At 36.5% G+C, this 21,081-nt stretch overlaps 1 protein-coding gene across 4 annotated transcripts in view; it reads right to left on the bottom strand.

Moving 5' to 3' along the window:
- Positions 1-21,081, bottom strand: part of YAF2 (YY1 associated factor 2) — a 129,554-nt gene that overhangs the window by 79,441 nt on the left and 29,032 nt on the right. The window contains exons 1-2 of one of the 4 annotated variants that reach the window (XM_064284373.1): positions 20,118-21,075; positions 19,925-20,024 (exon numbers count right to left, since the gene is read on the bottom strand). The exons of 2 other annotated variants lie outside the window; for them this stretch is intronic. The gene's annotated coding sequence lies outside the window, so the exon portion shown is untranslated. Of the gene's footprint in view, positions 1-17,799; positions 20,025-20,117; positions 21,076-21,081 lie in introns of those variants that run through there. One more of the 4 variants, XR_010321868.1, reaches the window with a different exon arrangement.

Below are 21,081 nucleotides of genomic sequence, written 5' to 3'. Positions count from 1 at the left end.
CAAAACCTCTGGGACACAGCAAAAGCAGTGCTCAGAGGCCAATTTATATCAATAAATGCACACATACAAAAAGAAGAAAGAGCCAAAATCAGAGAACTGTCCTGACAACTTGAACAAATAGAAAGTGAGCAACAAAAGAATCCATCAGGCACCAGAAGAAAACAAATAATAAAAATTAGAGCTGAACTAAATGAATTAGAGAACAGAAAAACAATTGAAAGAATTAACAAAGCCAAAAGCTGGTTCTTTGAAAAAATTAACAAAATTGATAAACCATTGGCTAGACTGACTAAAGAAATACAGGAAAGGAAACAAATAACCCGAATAAGAAATGAGAAGGACCACATCACAACAGAACCAAATGAAATTAAAAGAATCATTTCAGATTACTACAAAAAATTGTACTCTAACAAATTTGAAAACCTAGAAGAAATGGATAAATTCTTGGAAAAACACTACCTACCTAAACTAACACATTCAGAAATAGAACAACTAAATAGACCCATAACAAAAAAAGAGATTGAAACGGTAATCAAAAGCTTCCAACAAAAAAAGTCCTGGCCCAGACGGCTTCACTGCAGAGTTCTACGAAACCTTCAGAGAAGACTTAACACCACTACTACTGAAGGTATTTCAAAGCACAGAAAAAGACGAAATACTACCCAACTCATTCTATGAAGCTACCATCTTCCTGATACCAAAACCAGGTAAAGACATTACAAAAAAAGAAAATTACAGACCTATACCCCTCATGAACATAGATGCAAAAATCCTCAACAAAATTCTAGCCAATAGAATCCAACAACACATCAAAAAAATAACTCACCATGATCCAGTGGGATTTATACCAGGTATGCAAGGCTGGTTTAATATCAGAAAAACCATTAATGTAATCCATCACATAAATAAAACAAAAGATAAAAACCACATGATCTTATCAATAGATGCAGAAAAGGCATTTGACAAACTTCAACACCCATTTATGATAAAAACTCTTACCAAAATAGGAATTGAAGGAAAATTCCTCAACATAATAAAGGGCATCTATGCAAAGCCAACAGCCAGTATCACTCTAAATGGAGAGAACCTGAAAGCATTTCCATTGAGAACGGGAACCAGACAAGGATGGCCTTTATCACCACTCTTATTCAACATCGTACTTGAAGTCCTAGCCAGGGCAATTAGGCTAGACAAAGAAATAAAGGGTATCCAGATTGGCAAGGAGGAAGTAAAGTTATCACTATTTGCAGATGACATGATCGTATACATGGAAAACCCTAAGGAATCCTCCAGAAAACTGAAACTAATAGAAGAGTTTGGCAGAGTCTCAGGTTATAAAATAAACATACAAAAATCACTTGGATTCCTCTACATCAACAAAAAGAACATTGAAGAGGAAATCACCAAATCAATACCATTCACAGTAGCCCCCAAGAAGATAAAATACTTAGGAATAAATCTTACCAAGGATATAAAAGACCTATACAAAGAAAACTATAAAACTCTGCTACAAGAAATTCAAAAGGACATACTTAAGTGGAAAAACATACCCTGCTCATGGATAGGAAGACTTAACATAGTAAAAATGTCTATTCTACCAAAAGTCATCTATACATATAACACACTTCCAATCCAAAAACCAATGTCATATTTTAAGGGGATAGAGAAACAAATCACTAATTTCATATGGAAGGGAAAGAACCCCCAGATAAGCAAAGCATTACTGAAAAAGAAGAAGAAAGTGGGAGGCCTCACTCTATCTGATTTCAGAACCTATTACACAGCTGCAGTAGTCAAAACAGCCTGGTACTGGTACAACAACAGGCACATAGACCAATGGAACAGAATTGAGAACCCAGATATAAATCCATCCATGTATGAGCAGCTGATTTGACAAAGGACCAGTGTCAGTCAATTGGGGAAATGATAGTCTTTTTAACAAATGGTGCTGGCATAACTGGATATCCATTTGCAAAAGAATGAAACAGGACCCATACCTCACACCATGCACAAAAACTAACTCCAAGTGGATCAAAGACCTAAACATAAAGACTAAAACGATAAAGATCATGGAAGAAAAAATAGGGACAACCCTAGGAGCCCTAATACAGGGCATAAACAGAATACAAAACATTACCAAAAATGATGAAGAGAAAGCAGATAACTGGGAGCTCCTAAAAATCAAACACCTATGCTCATCTAAAGACTTCACCAAAAGAGTAAAAAGACCACCTACAGATTGGGAAAGAATATTCAGCTATGACATCTCAGACCAGCGCCTGATCTCTAAAATCTACATGATTCTGTCAAAACTCAACCACAAAAAGACAAACAACCCAATCAAGAAGTGGGCAAAGGATATGAACACACATTTCACTAAAGAAGATATTCAGGCAGCCAACAGACACATGAGAAAATGCTCCCGATCATTAGCCATTAGAGAAATGCAAATTAAAACTACGATGAGATTTCATCTCACACCAACTAGACTGGCATTAATCCAAAAAACACAAAATAATAAATGTTGGAGAGGCTGCGGAGAGATTGGAACTCTCATACACTGCTGGTGGAATTGTAAAATGGTACAACCACTTTGGAAATCCATCTGGCGTTATCTTAAACAGTTAGAAATAGAACTACCGTACAACCCAGAAATCCCACTCCTCGGAATATACCCTAGAGATACAAGAGCCTTCACACAAACAGATATATGCACACCCATGTTTATTGCAGCTCTGTTTACAATAGCAAAAAGCTGGAAGCAACCAAGGTGTCCGTCAACGGATGAATGGGTAAATAAATTGTGGTATATTCACACAATGGAATACTACGCATCGATAAAGAACAGTGACGAATCTCTGAAACATTTCATAACATGGAGAAATCTGGAAGGCATTATGCTGAGCGAAATGAGTCAGTTGCAAAAGGACAAATATTGTATAAGACCACTATTATAAGATCTTGAGAAATAGAAAAAACGGAGAAGAACACATACTTATGTGGTTACAAAGGGGGCAGGGAGGGAGGGAGAGGGCTTTTTATTGATCAATCTGTAGATAAGAACTGCTTTGGGTGAAGGGAAAGACAACACTCAATACAAGGAAGGTCAGTCTAATTGGACTGGATTAAAAGCAAAGAGGTTTCCGGGATAAAATGAAAGCTCCAAAGGTCAGCGGAGCAGGGGCTGGAGTCTGGGGAACTTGGTTTGAGGGGACTTCTAACTCAATGGGCAAAATAATTCTATTATGAAAACATTCTGCATCCCACTTTGAATTGTGGCGCCTGGGGTCCTAAATACCAACAAGCAGCCATCTAAGATACATCAATTGGTCTCAACCCACCTGGAGCAAAGGCAAAGGAAGAACACCAAGGTCACATGACAACTAAGAACCCAAGAGACAGAAAGGGCCACATGAACCAGAGACCTACATTATCCTGAGACCAGAACTAGTTGGTGCCCGGCCACAATCGATGTCTCCCCTGTCAGGGAGCACAACAGACAACTCCTGAGGGAGCAGGAGACCAATACCCCAAATTCTCATGAAAAGACCATACCTAATGGTATGATTGCAACTAGAGGAATCCCGGAGACAATGCTCCCCAGACCTTCTGATGGCACAGGACAGGAACCATCCCCGAAGACAACTCATCAGGCATGAAAAGAACTGGTCAGTGGGGGGGAGAGAGATGCTGAAGAAGAGTGAGCTAATTAAATCAGGTGGACACTGGAGAGTGTGTTGGCAACTCTTGACTGGAGGGGGGATGGGAAGATAGAGAGAGAGGGAAGACGGCAAAATTGGCACAAAACGAGCGACTGTAAGGGCTGACTCAATAGGGGGAGAGCAAGTGGGAGAAGGGAGTAAGATGTATGTAAACCTACATGTGACAGTCTGATTGGAATGGTAAATGTTCACTTGAAGCTTAATAAAAATTAAAAAAAAAAAAAGAAGTGGGCAAAGGATATGAACACACATTTCACTAAAGAAGATATTCAGGCAGCCAACAGACACATGAGAAAATGCTCCCGATCATTAGCCATTAGAGAAGTGCAAATTAAAACTACGATGAGATTCCATCTCACACCAACTAGACTGGCATTAATCCAAAAAACACAAAATAATAAATGTTGGAGAGGCTGCGGAGAGATTGGAACTCTCATACACTGCTGGTGGAATTGTAAAATGGTACAACCACTTTGGAAATCCATCTGGCGTTATCTTAAACAGTTAGAAATAGAACTACCGTACAACCCAGAAATCCCACTCCTCGGAATATACCCTAGAGATACAAGAGCCTTCACACAAACAGATATATGCACACCCATGTTTATTGCAGCTCTGTTTACAATAGCAAAAAGCTGGAAGCAACCAAGGTGTCCGTCAACGGATGAATGGGTAAATAAATTGTGGTATATTCACACAATGGAATACTACGCATCGATAAAGAACAGTGACGAATCTCTGAAACATTTCACAACATGGAGGAATCTAGAAGGCATTATGCTGAGCGAAATGAGTTAGAGGCAAAAGGACAAATATTGTATAAGACCACTATTATAAGATCTTGAGAAATAGAAAAAACGGAGAAGAACACATACTTTTGTGGTTACAAAGGGGGGAGGGAGGGAGGGAGAGGGTTTTTTATTGATCAATCAGTAGATAAGAACTGCTTTGGGTGAAGGGAAAGACAACACTCAATACAAGGAAGGTCAGTCTAATTGGACTGGACTAAAAGCAAAGAGGTTTCCGGGATCAAAAGAAAGCTTCAAAGGTCAGCAGAGCAGGGGCTGGGGTCTGGGGAACATGGTTTGAGGGGACTTCTAAGTCAATGGGCAAAACAATTCTATTATGAAAACATTCTGCATCGCGCTTTGAAATGTGGCGTCTGGGGTCCTAAATGCCAACAAGCGGCCATCTAAGATACATCAATTGGTCTCAACCCACCTGGAGCAAAGGCAAAGAAAGAACACCAAGGTCACACGACAACTAAGAACCCAAGAGACAGAAAGGGCCACATGAACCAGAGACCTACATTATCCTGAGACCAGAAGAACTAGTTGGTGCCCGGCCACAATCGATGTGTGCCCTGTTAGGGAGCACAACAGACAACTCCTGAGGGAGCAGGAGACCAATGGGATACAGACCCCAAATTCTCATAAAAAGACCATACTTAATGGTATGACTGCGACTAGAGGAATCCCGGAGGCAATGCTCCCCAGACCTTCTGATGGCACAGGACAGGAACCATCCCCGAAGAAAAGGACTGGTCAGCGGGGGGGAGAGAGATGCTGATGAAGAGTGAGCTAATTAAATCAGGTGGACACTGGAGAGTGTGTTGGCAACTCTTGACTGGAGGGGGGATGGGAAGATAGAGAGAGAGGGAAGATGGCAAAATTGGCACAAAACGAGAGACTGAAAGGGCTGACTCAATCGGGGGAGAGCAAGTGGGAGAAGGGAGTAAGATGTATGTAAACTTACATGTGACAGACTGATTGGAATGGTAAATGTTCACTTGAAGCTTAATAAAAATTAAAAAAAAAAAAAGCTCGCTGCTAACCAAAAGGTTGGCAGTTTGAATCCACTGCTACTCCTTAGAAACCCTATGGGGCAGTTCTACTCTGTCCTATAGGGTCACTGTAAGTCGGAATTGACTCAACAGCAGCGTGTTTTTTTTTGTTTGTTTGTTTTAAGTGTAACTATACATCAGATTTTAAGACCTGGTATGGAAAAAAAAAGACTGTAAAATGTATAATTAGTAGAAAGATAATATTTTAGATATATTTGAGTTAAATAAAATATAGTATTAAAAGTAGTTTGACCTGTTTCATTTCACTTTTTATTTAGGCATGAGAAATTTTAAAATTACCTATGTGGCTCCTTTTTGTAACTTGCATTATATTTCTATTGGACAGCACTGTTCTGTATTAGTCACATTTAATGTGAAGTCTTAAATTCTTATGACTATTTTAACATTATCATTGAATTTAATATTGTTTGTTCCTATATTATTAAGTTCTTGGGTGTATCTGGATAAGATGATTTTAAGGTGAAGAACAGTGACAGCTTACCAGACTGTCCAGAAAAGAGACTGACTCAAATTTCTGGCCAGGGATTAGAGTCAGCAGAATTGGTCCACCAAATGGTAACTAGGCTTTCTTCGTGTCATCTCTGGCAAAAAAGGTTACATAGTAAGAAGGAAGTACTATGTACACATGAAGCAGGATTTCCCCAATTATTAAACTATATCCATCAAGTATAATAAAATGCTTTGTTTTAGGGTTTTCCCAATTACAGTCCAAAAGTTAAAATCATAAGGCACTGAAATTCTCATTTTAAAAACACTAATACCATCTGAAAAAAGTACATGGTCTACTTGGAAACTAAGAGAATGTGGTTTTAGGAAATTAAGAATTCTACAAATAGAGAGATATAAACACTTTTACAAGATAGCACTATCTCAAAGACAAAAAATACAGTAACACTGAGAAAAACAATTGTATTATCCCAGTAGTAGAATACTAGTTTAAAAAAAGGTATTGAATTTAGCACAGTGAAAATAAAATGGATTTTTGAGGCCCAAAATTTCTTACAGATTAAAATAACTACTCAAGTCAGAGCTCTATGACACAAAACAATTCAAGGCTTCATATAGTGTGCTCAGTCAAAATTACCTCAGTTTCTGGCAGCTAAATCAATGGAAGAAATCTCAGGTAACTAACTTAAGGAGAACTCCAAGTTGAGGAGCTAGTTAATTTGAAAGTGAAGTGTAGACGTGTGTCAGTTACTCGTTGAAACATCTAGGAGTCTACTAAGCACTAGGTGTTGAAGATACAGTGGTAAGCAAGCTACAACTCCTGAGCATTACAGGGTTAACTCTCTGGCAGTTTTGTAAAAGAACAGGAAGTGGGATAGCCATCAGTATTCCACTGCCTGTTTTCCCACATTCAAATCATCGCTATGAGTAGGAATCGAATGAAGGCACTAGGTTTGGTTTCTGGTTTTCTCCTATTTGGATTTGTAAGGAAAGGGGGTAGGAGGAAAAAAAAAGAACAAGGAAGAAGAAAAAAGATCTGCACATAATACACTAAACTAAAATTATTTTGCATTCTCTCTTTCCCTGAAAAAACTCTGACCTCCTTAAAGCTGAAACGTATGCACTTCCCTATCCTCAGCACCTAGTCCGTTGCCTAGTACTTACCTGTTTGCTATCTCTAAGGTAGGCTAGACCATAGCCAACATCAAGAATAAATGAAGATAAAGCAATAAAGTTCATCCTCCCGGGGTTTATTTTTGTAGAAGTAATATATAAAATAATAAATATATAAAAATATACCTATATTACATATAGTATGTTAAAGGCTGTAAAGTAATATACATACTCTTCTTTAAGGAAAAAAAAGTACAGTTATCTGTAAAGACAGCTCCCTTTCACCATGACCAGACCTCCCTCACTTTTCAACTCCCATCCAGAGGAAATCACTACCGTGAATTTAGGGTAACTAAGATCACATTGTACATATCATTCTGCAACTAACTTTTCCTTACATTTACGAGGTCTGTCTATATTCATACACATGAAAAAGGCAGCAGGCATAACAGATTCAGGAGCCAGGCGACTGAGGTGTAAATTCTAGCTTTGAATCCCACCTCTCTTAGCTACAAGAGTAGATTATTTCACCTTTCTGTGCTTCAGTATCCCATCTGTAAAATGGAGACAATGATAGTACCCTTTGCTGGACTCTAATAACAATTAAGGTTCATAAAATGCTTGTAACAATTCCTTGTGATAGTAAGTACAATGTGTTTATTAAATTACAAGAATAATAATTATCAAATAATAATCTAAACATACCCAAAAACCCAGTGCTGTCGAGTCTAGGTAATTCTCCATTATATGACTATTTTATCTTATTTACACATGCCCTATTGATATACATTTATTTTTTTTTTTCCAAATGAATATCCCTGTACAAATCTCCCTGAGCAATGTGCAAATTTTCTCTAGACTAATACCTTAAATAGTAATTTCTATTATGTACATTTTCAACTATGTAAGTAACACTTTGCCCATCTTGAGCTTTGTAATCTGATGGATGAAAACTGATAGCTTATTTTTTGTTTTTTGTTTTGTTTTTATTGCTGTAAATATACATGCAACAAAACATCTGCCATTTCAACATTCTTCACGTGCAATTTGGTGACATTAACTGTGTTTATCATTTGTTCTACCATCACCAGCACTCATTTCCAAATTTTTCTATCACCCTTAACAGCTCAGTTTTAAGCTAAATACGAGACTAAGCATCTTTTCAGTTTACTGGCCACTCCAATTTCTAGTTTCTTCTGCTGTGAGTTGTCTATATCCATTGCTTACTTTATTTGTATAACGTCTTATTCTTTTGGTTTTTATATATTCTGCACATAAACCCACTGGATATTACAAACATTGCACATATCCTTCCTCCTAGTCATGTCATGCCATTTAGTTTTTAGTTTGGTTTATGATGTCTTTTATGGAGCCTAAGTTTTTTTTTTTTTTTTGGAGGAAGTCAAGTCTATCAGCCTGTATCCTTGATAGTTCATTCTTCTTCTCCTGACTTGCTGTGTATGGAGCTGATTCCAACTTAAGTCAATCCCGTATGTTTTGGAGTACAACTGTGCTGTGCTTACACGGTTTTCAATGGCTGATTTTTCAGAAGTAGATCACCAGGCCTTTCTTCCAAGGCATCTCTGGATGTATTCGAACCTCTAACCTTTTGGTTAGCAACCGAGCAGGTTAACGGCACCACCCAGGAACACTGCTTGTAAAGGAAGCCTTTCCATGCCATAGCGTTACATATTTTCTTCTTTAAAAAAAAAGTTTGTTATTCATATTTAGTGTTTAATTCAACTGTAATTTATTTTTTATGTATGGTTTGAAATAGACCTCAATGCCCCACACTCACCCTCAATACAGAAAACCAATTCAACAGTCCATCCTTTCTTTCTGTACTGATAGGAAAAGATATCTCTAGCATTTGCCAATTTTCCATGTATGCACTGATCCATTTCTGAATTTGGTTTTACTAATCTTTCTTTCTCTATACTAATATTACACTACAAATATTATAACCTTATTTTATTTTTTTATTGAGGTATAACTTATACAATGTAAAGTATAAATACTGAATGTACAGCTAAACAAATTTTTAAATAAGTATGCCTGGGTGATCAGACCCAGATTAAGATATAAATATTTCTCATGTTCTAGAAACCTCCATTCACCCCTTCCTAGTCAGTTATCATGCTTCCAAGAAAATCACCATCCTATTTCCAGCATCATAGATTAGTTGTACCTGTTTTTTGAGCTCCCTATAAATAGAATCATATGCATGTAATCTTTTTTGTGTCTTACTTCTTTTGCTCAACATTAAGTCTGGGAGATATATCTGTATAGTTGTATAGAGCAGTAGTTTATCCTTTTTTATTCCTGTGTAATATCCCACTTTAAATAACATTTTAAAAAAAAATCTTGATATTCAACAGGGAAAGCCAGAACTGTCTCAGTTATTCATGCTCCTTTACTATTATATATGAAAGTCTTTTTGTCTGAAACTACATATAATTCACAGAGAAGTAACTTCTTGGTAATTTTGTATTTTCTATCCATAAATATAGTTTATCCTGTCTTTTAATCACGTTTAATTTTATGTCCTTCAATAAAACTTTAAAACTTTCTCCATATAGATTTACTTTTTGTTAGGTTTATTCAAGGTACTTTATAGAATGTGCTGTAAAGGAAATCTTCTTTATTTTCAAATTAGCTACTGTCAATTCAAATGTTGACCTTGTATTCAGTAACTTTTAATTTTCTTATTAACATAAATAATCTGTTGAAGTTTTTTTTTTTTTTTTACTTTTCCAGGAAGATGTTAATCTCATTTGCCAATAATATTCATCATTTGCCTTCCTTTAACAATGCTTCTGGGCTTTTTTTTTTTTTTTTAATTCCTAGGAGCTAGGACCTCTATGACTATACAGAACAACAGCACTGATAGAGATATATTTGTCTTATTTTTCACTTTAATGGGAGTGTATCTTAGGTTTCAAAGCTTGAGGCTTGAATTTTTTTTTGAAAGGATTGAAGGATTCTATGGGGAAAATATTAAATGACACAGGGAGCATCAAAAGAAGATGGAAGGAATGCACAGAGTCACTGTACCAAAAAGAACTGGTCGACATTCAACCATTTCAGGAAGTAGAAGATGATCAACAGCCAGTGGTACTGAAGGAAGAGATCCAGGCTGCACTGAAAGCATTGGTGAAAAATAAGCATTCTGGAACTGACAGAATATCAATTGAGATGTTTCAACAAATGGATACAGCTCTGGAAGTGCTCACTCATCTATGCCAAGAAATTTTGAAGACAGCTACCTGGCCAACTGATTGAAAGAGAGCTGTATTTGTACCCATTCCAAACAAAATCGATTCAACAGAATGCAGAAATTATCAAATATCATTAATATCACACACAAGTAAAATTCTGCTGAAGATCATTCAGAAGCAGGACAGCAGTACATTGCAGTACATTGATAGGGAACTACCAGAAATTCAAGCCGGATTCCGAAGAGGACGTGGAACATCATGGCTGATGTCAGATGGATCCTGGCTGAAAGCAGAGAATACCAGAAAGATGTTTATCTGTGTTTTACTGACTATGCAAAGGCATTCGATTGTGTGGACCATAACAAATAATAGATAACACTGGGAAGAATGGGAATTTCCGAACACATAACTGAGCTCATGGGGAACCTGTACTTAGACTAAGAGGCAGTCATTCAAACAGAACAAGGGGATACTGCGTCAATTAATGTCAGGAACAGTATGCTTCACAGTTGTACTCTTTCACCACACCTACTCAATCTGTGTGCTGAGCAAATAATCTGAGAAGTTAGGCCATATGAAAAAGAATGTGGCATCAGGACTGGAAGACAACTCATTAACAACCTGCAATATGCAGGTAACACGACTTTTCTTGCTCAAAGCGAAGAGGACTTGAAGCACTTACTGATGAAGACCAAAGACCACAGCCTTCAGTATGGACTATGTCTCAACATAAAGAAAACAAAAATCCTCACAACTGGACTAATAAGCAACATCATGATAAATAAACAAAGAAAAGACTGAAGTTGTCAAGGATTTCATTTTACTTGGATCCACAATCAATACCCATGGAAGCAGCAGTCAAGATATCAAGTGACACATTGCATTGGGCAAAATTCTTGTAAAAGATCTTTTTAAAGTGTTAAAAACCAAAGACAACACTTTAAAGGCTAAGATGCACCTGACCCAAGCCCCTGTGTTTTCAATTGTCTCATATGCATGTGAAAGCTAGACAGTGAGTAAGGAAGACCAAAGATGAATCAGTGCCTTTGAATTATGGTGTTGGTGAAGAATACTGAATATACCACGGCTGCCAGAAGAATGAACAAATCTGTCTTGGAAGAAGTACAGCCAGAATGCTCCTTAGAAGCAAGGATGGCAAGACTTCATCTCACATACCTCGAACATGTTATCAGGAGGGACCAGCCATCCCTGGAGAAGGACATTATGCTTGGTAAAGGGTCGCCAAAAATGAGGAAGATCCTCAACAAGATGGACTAACACAGTGCCTCAATAATGGGCTCAAGCGTAACAACGAATTTAAGGATGATGTCAGAAGGGACAGTGGTTCGTTCCGTTGTACACAGTCGCTATGAGTCGGAAACAACCTGACGGCACCTAACAATAACTAAAAAACCTGTTGCTGTTGAGTTGATTCCAACTCATAGCGACACTACAGGACAGTAGAACTGCCCCATAGAGTTTCCAAGGAGCATCTGATGGATTCAAACTGTCAACCTTTTGGTTAGCAGCTGTAGCATTTAGCCACTACCCCACAACAACTAACAACGAATCTTAGGTTTCATCATGAAACATGATGTTTGTTATCAGAGATTGAAAGACAGCCTTACTGGAAGGACAAAAAATTCTCTTCATAGTTTAAGAGGATTTTTAAAAATATTAAACATTAATGGATTTTGAATATTATCATGTACTTCTACTCATCTATCAAAATTTATTCCGAAATTTTATGTTTATCTTATAAATTACATAAAATTTTCAAATATTAATCTATCCTTATATCCCTATCCTATTTAAAATCTTTATGTCTGTGCTCATAAATGAGACTGAATGTCATATACTTTGTATGTTCTTTCCAGTTAAGGTTTCAAGGCTAAACTTACTTGATAAAAAGGGTTGGGTAGCTTTGTTTTTTTTCTATCCTCTAGCTCTGTTTGCATAAAATTGGGATTATCTGTTCCCTCAAGATATCTCTCAAATTATAATTAAAGATATCATCATCAAAAATATTTATTTAGATACTACTTCACACTCACTAGGATGGCTACAATAATTTTAAAAAAAAACATAATGAGTGTTTGTAAAGATGTGGCAAAATTGGAACCCTCATATGTTGCTGATGGGAAAGTAAAATAGTGCAGTTGCTTTGGAAGTCTGGTAGTTCCTCAAAAAATTAAACATAATTACCATACATAGGAGCTAATAACTCCACTTCTAGGTGCGTACCCAAGAGAGCTGAAAACATATGTCCGCACAAAAACTTATACATATGAATGTTCACAGCAGCATTACCCGTAACAGTCAAAAAGTGGAAACAACTCAAACGTCCATCAACTGAGGAACAGATAAAATGTGGTGTACCCATACAACAGAATGTTATTCAACCATAAAAAGAAATGAAGTACTTACACATGTTACAATATGGATAAACCTTTGAAAACATTAAGTTAAATCAAAGTAGTCACAAAGGACTGCATATTGTGTAACTTTATTTATATAAAACGTCCAGGACAAGCAAATCTATAGAAACAAGTAGATTCTTGGTTGCCTAGGGCTCGAGGGGTTGGGCGGAATCGGGAAAGGGTGCTATTGTCTACAAGGTTTCTTTTAGGGGTGATGAAAATGTTCTAAAATTGATTGCGGTAACAGCTGCACAGTTCCGTGAATACACTAAAAACCACTGAATTTCGTATGTGGGTTACACACAGTCCCTGAGTCACAAATACACGACTTTCCGACAACCTGAGTTTCAAACCAACCCTGCAAAGTCTATTATATTAAAAATTCTGGTATATACAATGGTTTATAATAAGAAATGGGTGCTACTTTGTAACATGCATCAAAACATTATTATTACGGTATTATATTAAAGATGTTTTAGTGTATCTGCAAGTGTTTCTTTACTGTTTTTTATGCAAAGGTACACAATATACTATATACTAAGACAAGCATTTGACTGAAGTTAGATACAAACCATACCTAACTGTTCTGACTTACGTACAAATTCGACTTACAGACAGACATAGGAACAGAGTTCAATGCTAATTCAGGACTGTCTGTATATCTCAATAAAACTGTTTTAAAAAGAAAAACTATTCTTTCAGGGGAAATTTGCAACAGCTCCAGTTTCTTTAATGGTCTTTGGTTTCTCTGGTTTTTCTTTTTCTTCTACAGCCAATATTAGAGAGATTTTATCTAGAAAACAGCATTTCCTCTAACATTACATACAAGTTAATTACAATCTCTTATGATTTTTAAAACCACTATCATATTTTTAGTTAGGTCTTCTTTTTAACTTTTTTTATTGTATTTTAGATGATAACTCTTATTATTTGTGTCATCTGTTTTTCTTGATGAGTATTGCCAGAATTTAATCAATTGAAAAGAACCTGATTTAATTTGGCTGATGGCCTCTATTGGTGTTCTTATTGTTGTTTATTTTCTATTTCACTAAATTCTATTTTTATTAATTTCTTTCTCTTGCTTCTTTCTTTGGTTTCACTTTCTCTATTCCATTTTTCTAGCTGAATATCAGGCTCACTTACTTTTAATCTTATAATCTAATATATGCATTTGAGGCTAAAAATTTACTCCTAAGTATCTTTTTTTTTTTTTTTTAATTGTGCTTTAGGTGAAAGTTTACAGAGCAAATTAGTTTCTCATTCAAAAATTTACACACAAATTGTTAACTGACATTGGTTCCAATCCTCACGACATGTCAGCACTCTCCCCCTTCTTCCCCGGTTTCCCCATTTTCATTCACCCAGTTTTCCTGTCCCTTCCTGCCTCCTCATCTTTGGTTAGAGCAGGTGTTATCCATTTGGTCTTGTATACTTGACTAAACTAAGAAGCACGTTCCTCACATGTGTTATTGTTTGTTTTACAGGCCTGTCTAATCTTTGGCTAAAAGGTGAACTTTGGAAGTGGCTTCAGTTCTGAATCAGAATAGTATCCAGGGACCATAGTCTCAGGGGCTCCTCCAGTCTCTGTCACACCAGTAAGTCTGGTGTGTCTTGTGAATCTGAATTTTGTTCTACATTTTCTCCCGGTCTGCCCAGGACCCTCTATTCTGATCCTTGTCAGAGCGGTCAGAGGTGATAGCAACGAACCATCTAGTTCTGAGCTCAGGCTGGTGGAAGCTGTGGTTCACGTGGTCCATTAGTCCTCTGAACTAGTATCTTCCTTGTGTCTTTGGTTTTCTTCATCCTCCTTTGCTCCAGACAGGATGGGACCAATACATGTATCTTAGATGGCCGCTCACAAGATGGTAAGACCCAGATGCTACTCATCAAACTTAAGTACCAATTTTGTTGCATCCCTCACATTTAGATAAAACAAAAAACCAAACCTGGTGTTATTTTAAAATGTCTACTTTTTTTTTTTTAATTCTGGAAAATTCTTACTCTATTTCCTCAATATTGCTTCTTCACCCATTGTCTGTATTCTCTCTTCTGGAACTCAAATTAGACTTATGTTAAAGCTTCTCAATCTACCCTCTATGTGTCTTAGCTTTTCTTTCGTATTTTTCATCTCCATATCTCTCTGTGCTATGTTCTGGAAGAGTTGTTAGTTTTATCTTCAAATAAACAACCTCTTTCTTGAGCTATGTCTAATCTATTTTGCCCATTTATTGAGTTCTTTTAAACTAGCTATCTTTGTCATTTTAAAGATTTCAACTGGTTATTTTATACATCTAGATGTATTTATTGTTTCTTAAATGAGTATTCAGTTATACTACAATGTACTCTTAATAAATATAGGGAATGGATATATTTTAAGTAAAATATTCTCTAAAAAATTTCTCCACTGTAAGCTCTTCTTTAATATTTTAAAAAAGAAAAAGAAAACCACTTCTTGAGTTCTCTTGACTGCTATTTTGCTAAATGTTATCCCCAACTGAGTCTATCTGCATTAAGGCATGAAAAGAACAAGTCCAATTATTCCTATTTTAGAATCAGAGAAACTGAAGCACAATAGTTTGTTTTTTTTTTTAGTTTTCCCAACTTTTAAAAAAATTTTCAAAGCTACAAAAAAGTTGAAAGTGTAATACTGAACATGTAGCTCCTAAGACTGACATTCTCAATATAACCACCATGCCATTATCACACCAAAGAAACTACGAGATTGAATAGTCTCTTATGGAGATGGATGGTGGCAGATTCAAAATTAGTACTCAAGTCATCTAATTATATGTTCTTTATCTTGCCTTGTACAAATACTGGATCTGAATTGGTTCTCTGGCGATTATCAGAAATGACAGTCAACCTATCGAAAGGGCATTTCCTTCCTTCGATGACCTTGAAATTAGATTTCGTTTAATGCTTCATTCTTAAAGACAAAGGTTTCTGATAATCAAGCAATGATCTAAACCTCTAACATCAAGTAAACTGAATTTCCAGCTTGTTTTCTAACACTATACAGAAGTTTTAAAGTGAAGCCATTCTAACTAACTCAAAATTACATGCTCTCTTTTTTTATGTACCATAGAAGTTTATATTACACTAAACAATTACAACTTCACTATACCTGTTTCTGGAGCCCTGATGATGCAGTGCTTAAGATCTACAGGGAGCTACAGCTGCTAAGAAAGGCTGGCAGTTCAAATCCACCAGCTGCTCCTCGGAAACCGCCATGGGGCAGTTCTACTCTGTTCTATAGGGTCACTATAAGTCGGAATCAACTCAACAGCAATGGCAACGGATTATACCTGTTTGTAAGAAAGTGAAAATATTTTTAAGAAAAAAAATACAAAACAAAAAGGATCGATGAGCCAAATGAACCTCTTTTATAAATGGAAAAAACTACTGGTAAGCATATTTATGAATCTACATGGAAAACAAACTTTTCACTAGATACAATTTAATCTGTTATTGATGTCAGGAACTGAATAAGATAAAAAATATAAAATTCTATCTCTGATTTCAAACTGCTTACAACCAGGGCTTTGACCTGTTCCTTCAGGTTTGAACTCCTGCTAAGAATTTGCATTTCTAACACCTTCCCAGGCAATGCTAACGCTGCTAGTTAGGCACCAATTCTAAGAACACTAGCAGAGCAGTGGTCCTCAAAATTTATCATAGAATATTTCCATCCCTAGGAATATATGCTAAAGAAATAAGTGTCATCACACGAATAGACATATGCACACCTATGTTCACTGCAGCATTTTTCACAATAGCAAAAAGATGGAAACAACCTAAACGCCCATCAACAGAAGAATGGATAAACTATGGTATACACACAAAATGGAATACCATGCAACGATAAAGAACAATGATGAATCTGCAAAACACCTCATAGAATGGATGAATTTGGAGGGCATCACGCTGAATGAAATAAGTCAATTACAAAAGGACAGATACTGTATGAGATCACTATTATAAAAAACTCATGAAAAGGTTTACACACAGAAAGAACAATCTTTGATGGTTACAAGGGAGGGGAAGGGTGGGGATGGAAAACCATTAACTAGGCAATAGATAAGCAATAACTTTGGTGAAGGGTAAGACAGTACACAATTCTGGGGAAGTCAGTACAACTTGACCAAGGCAAGGTCATAGAAGTTTCACAGACACATCCAAACTCCCTGAGGGACTGAATTACTGGGCTGAGGGCTGGGGACATCTAGCTCAATCGTCATAACATAGTTTATAAAGAAAATGTTCTACATCCTACTTTGGTGAGTAGCATTAGAGGTCATGAAAGCTTGTGAGCAGCCACCTAAGATACTCCACTGGTTCCACTCTGTCTGGGGCAAGGGAAAATGAAGAAAACCAAAGACACAAGGAAAAGATTAGTCCAAAGAACTAATAGACAACAACTACCACAGCCTCCACCAGACTAAGTTTAGCACAACTAGATGGTGCCTGGCTACCACTACAGACTGCTCTGACAGGGATTACTGTAGAGGGTTCCCAGAGAGAGCTGGAGAAAAAATGTAGAAGGAAATTCTAACTCACAAAAAAAGAGCAACTTACTGGTCTCACAGAGACTAGAGAAACCTCAAGAGGAAGGCCCTCAGACACCCTTTTAACTCAGTACTGAAGTCACTCCTAAGATTCAACCTTCGGCCAAACATCAGACAGGCCCATAAAACAAAACAAGACCAAATGGGCACACCAGCCTACAGGCAAGGATGAGAAGGCGGAGGGGGGTGGGGGGGCCTGGTAACAGGGAACCCAAGGTCAGAAGGGAAGAGTGCTGACAAGTTGTGTGGTTGGCAACCAATGTCACAAAACAATGTGTGTTAATTGTTTAATAAGAAACTAATTTGCTGTAAATCTTCATCTAAAGCACAATAAAAGAAATTATAGAATATTATCATAGAAGAATCACCTGGGGATCTTGAAAATGTAGATTCCAATTCAGTGTACCTGGGGTGGAAACGCAAATTCTCAGCAGGGGTTGGAACCTGAAGGAACCGGTTTGAAGCCCTGTTTAAAACCCAGCTTAAGGAACACTTAGACGACGCTGGTGGGGATTGTAAAATGGTACAACCATCTTGGAAATCGATTTGGCACTTTCTTAAAAAGCTAGAATAAAACTACCATAGAATCCAGCAATCCCACTCTTTGGAGTATACCCTAGAGAAGAGTCTTTACACGAACAGATATATGCACACCCATGTTCACTGCAGCACTGTTTACAATAGCAAAAAGATGGAAGCAACCAAGGTGCCCATCAGTGGATGAATGGATAAATAAATTATGGTATATTCACACAATGGGATACGATGCATCGATAAAGAAGAACGATGAATCCGTGAAACATTTTGTAACATGGAGGAATCTGGAAGGCATTATGCTGAGTGAAATTAGTCAGATGCAAAAGGACAAATATTGTGTGAGACCACCATCATAAGAACTCAAGAAATAGTTTAAACACAGAAGAAAATATTTTTTGATGGTTACAAGACGGGGGAGGAAGAGGAGTATTCACTAATTAGATAGCAGACAAAAACTAATTTAGGTGAAGGGATGGATAACACACAATATAGAAGAGGTCAGCAAAACTGGACTATACCAAAAGCAATGAAGTCTCCTGAATAAACCAAACACTTCAAAGGCCAGAGTAGCAGGGACAGAAAAGCTGGCTGCACGGATACAGAAACACAGGGTGGAGAGAAGGAATGTGCTGTCTCATTAGGGGGAGAGCAACTAGGTATATATTGCAAGGTGTATATAAGGTTTTATATGAGAGACTGACTTGACTTGTAAACTTTCACTTAAAGCACAAAATTAAAAAAAAAAAAAAACCCAGCCTAAGAGTTTTTATCACAAGAAACAGCAACACAACCCAGAGCCAATATTTAAAGACTAAATTGTGTTATACTGACAAGCGTTATTTCTATAGACACAGAAATGTTTATGATTAATCTACACTCAAATAAATAGCCCAGAAGAGTGTTTACTATGTGCTGCTAAGCATTCTTCTAAGTGCCTTACATGGATTAATTTATTCAATCCTCACAACCATTCCAATTTTTCCATTAGGATAATGTAGGTAACAGAGATGTTACCATAAAAGGATTTATGGGAGTGGCAGGACTTGGTCTCAACTTTAAAATACAGAAAAGTAGAATGTAAAAAGGACATTTCAAGAAAATAAAGTACAACCCGAAGCAAAAATATGATAACTACATAGATAAAAGGAAACGAAAGGATCAAATTGGAGAAATTAAGGTTAAACAAAAAGAATGGGATTGGATTATGAGAGGCCTTAACTGACCAGCAAATGGACTAAAATTTTATAAAATAGCTCTACCAGGGCAACATTATCGACTCTTTATGTGCTAAGAGTGACTTTTTAGAAATAGTAACCGGGTAATCACACAGAGTAAGTGAGCGTAAAACTAGAAGCAAGGAACTCTACCTAACTGTAATATTATATGTCAGCTCGGTAATCTGGTACCTGAGGAACCAGAGAGCTCAGACTAAACCAATTCTGCTAACCTTCACATCAATAAACTCATCCATTCTGAACAGTTAAGTGGTAACTGTAATTGGAATACACCTTAAATTGTTTTTCAAATATACCATCAATGACATTAAAAGGTACATTGAAAACTATGTCATGAAGAAGTGTTAGTCAATACATAAAACTATTCTTGCTGTTCAAACACTAACATGCCAAAAGAATCTGACTAAATTTGGCACATGCATAAATTTTACAATACAAGCATTTAGTCAATAGAACATCACAAGATAAAGGAATTTATAAGAGATTCCAACATAAAGCTTCCCTACACTGCTTTACAACCATTACACCATTACCAAAAGTCAATAAGCATATAATTTTTTACGAACAGCTATTATACAAATGATAATACATTAAAAACTAAATACACTAAAATTAATTAAATTTATTGATATATTCATTAACTTAGGTATTTATTATCTATACATTAAATTCAATAATTTACATGAAACTTACAAAAAGAAGCTATCCCAAACAACTTCCTTCTTTGTAATTAAACAAACTCCTTCCAAAAAGAAGAAATTGGAGGAAAAAAATCTCGAGTTTGTGAAAAGTGGATTACTTACCAGTAACTTGAGTTATCCTATTGGGTCTTTTCCCTCACAGATCCATCTCTCTTGCCCTTCTGTCCAACATCAGAATCTTCCTGATGGGCACCCACTGGAACTGAGGGGGCATGCAGTACAGACGTATATGTAAGAAAGTTGGGGGGAAGGGATTTCGGAGATGCTATAGACATGCTTCAGTGCACTTGCTTACCTTCCTGAAATTGGTAATTTCAACGGTTCCTTGGTCCTCGAGGCATTCACAATAACTTCAAAGAATGTGGATCTGTGGAGATTACCCAATAGGAGAACTCCAGTTACTGGTAAGTGATCCAGCTTTTTCTTCTCTATCAGAATAAGAAGATTACATAATTTTATCTGAGAGTATTATTACATCTAGAACTACAAGAGAAAAAGTTGTAAATTCACCAGAAATCTATAAATACATGCACCAAAGTACAGGACACAATTTGTTAACTACAATGTCAACAGCAACTTCTAGAAACACAAGGAAAAGAAAATGATTTGAATGGCTTCATTTTTAAATTTGTATTGTAATGGCAGTTATATTTTAATATAGAAAAATATCCTCTATCATACCTTTCTTCTACTTCACTGAAACAACATCATTTTTTAATATTAGTACAGGATCATTAGTTGATTAAAACCTGCCATTTCTTAAGCTGGCATTGTCATTAACATTCACTGAATTTTGGTATAAATGCCACCACTGCCCTGAGGGTTAACAATCTATAAGACTTCAGAAAAAAAAAGCATCAATACAATTCCCATTTATCACCAATAAGTCTTTAAAATACCATTTATCAGCTACAACAAACAAACCACACGCACATAAAAGTATGCCAAGTACTGATAAATAATAATGCTGACTTTAATTTAAATACTTGAACAAAGGACAGCAATAAATAATAGTTTTGATAATGTGTTATACTTTTAAAATAATCATCTAAAAATGGACATTAAAAAATAGAAAAAAGCTAGTGTTAACCAAAAGAGAAAAAAAGCTCAACAGAATTTTCTCTTCAAGCTCACATGAAGATATTCTATTCCATTTAACTCGATACATGTTAACCGGGGACGTGCTCATTTTAATGCACTACAGCAGTGATTACTTCAAACACTAGCCCCTGTTGAAGATACAGATGTTTCAATAATAC

The sequence above is a fragment of the Loxodonta africana genome, chromosome 4 (genome assembly GCF_030014295.1).
Source record: "Loxodonta africana isolate mLoxAfr1 chromosome 4, mLoxAfr1.hap2, whole genome shotgun sequence".
In the NCBI taxonomy this organism is placed as follows: domain Eukaryota; kingdom Metazoa; phylum Chordata; class Mammalia; order Proboscidea; family Elephantidae; genus Loxodonta; species Loxodonta africana.
The sequence above is the reverse complement of the archived record's forward strand: the minus strand, read 5'-3'. Positions and strand labels throughout refer to the sequence as shown.